The following is a 963-nucleotide window of genomic DNA, read 5'->3' on the forward strand; positions in this document are numbered from 1 at the left end:
TGCTGCTGTCACCAGGTTGGCCCCTGAGAGAAATCCACACACACAGAAGCCACGGCGTTGACACGGGGAAACATGACCCAAAGCAAAAGACAACATTTAGCCTTGTCCTGATGCACTGCTGAAGAGCCACCCCAAGCTGAGGTGGTGAGCAGACAGAGCAGACAGAGCAGGCAGGGCAGGAAGGGCAGGCAGGGCAGGCAGCCCAGTACATACCCGCACCACATGTGGGACAGCACTCGGTGCCATTGGGGTACTCGCCCATCTCACAGCCCGTGGCATCTGAGCGCTTCAGCTGCGTGACCAGCACCATGGTGAGGACCTTGGGGCAACACAAGGACCGGGTTATACCTCAAGAACCGGGTTTTGCCTCTGGGCCACAGAGGCTGTTCCCTCATGGCCAAAAAGCCTGTTCCCTCGTGGTCACCCAGACTGTTCCCTCACGATCACTGAGGCAGTTCCCTCATGGCCCCACTCACCAGACAGATGGGGCCCTGCCCAGGCTGCTGCCGCCATCTCAGAGGCCTCCCCGCGGCCCACGGCTCCTGCCGCATCTGGGACGGGATGGGACAGGTTCTGGCCCCACTTGACACCCAAAAGAAAGGAACTGACTTGCAGGAAGGGCAGGAGAGGGCACGTACAGCTCCAGTCCATTCAGGGGGCCCGTAACGGTCACACCATTCCCTCTCTCCTCGCCCGCTACAGCACGGAAGGCTTTGGCAGGGCCTAGGCCCGAAGGCACGAAAATACTCAAATTGCAGCAAAGAAACCCTTCCAAACCCAGCAAACCCCTCAAACAAACCTCCTAGCAAACAAAACAGCCCCTCAAATCATGGAACAAACCCTCAAATCCTCACATACAAAACCCCTCAAAGCCTACTTCAGGGGCCACTTTTGTCTCTATCCACAAAATCCTGCTCACACACACACACAGGACTAACCAGCAAACACCCCATTGCTGAAGGA

At 57.4% G+C, this 963-nt stretch overlaps 1 long non-coding RNA gene across 1 annotated transcript; it reads right to left on the reverse strand.

The window, feature by feature from the left end:
* On the reverse strand, positions 1-797 carry LOC113962285. Its single transcript, XR_003532501.1, has 3 exons — positions 477-797; positions 214-319; positions 1-23 (listed from the first exon to the last, which is right to left on the reverse strand). It is a non-coding gene; the product is annotated as an uncharacterized LOC113962285 (long non-coding RNA).
* Positions 798-963: the final 166 nt, after the last annotated feature.

The sequence above is a fragment of the Neopelma chrysocephalum genome, unplaced genomic scaffold (assembly GCF_003984885.1).
Source record: "Neopelma chrysocephalum unplaced genomic scaffold, ASM398488v2 Primary Assembly neopelma1_138781, whole genome shotgun sequence".
Classification (NCBI taxonomy): domain Eukaryota; kingdom Metazoa; phylum Chordata; class Aves; order Passeriformes; family Pipridae; genus Neopelma; species Neopelma chrysocephalum.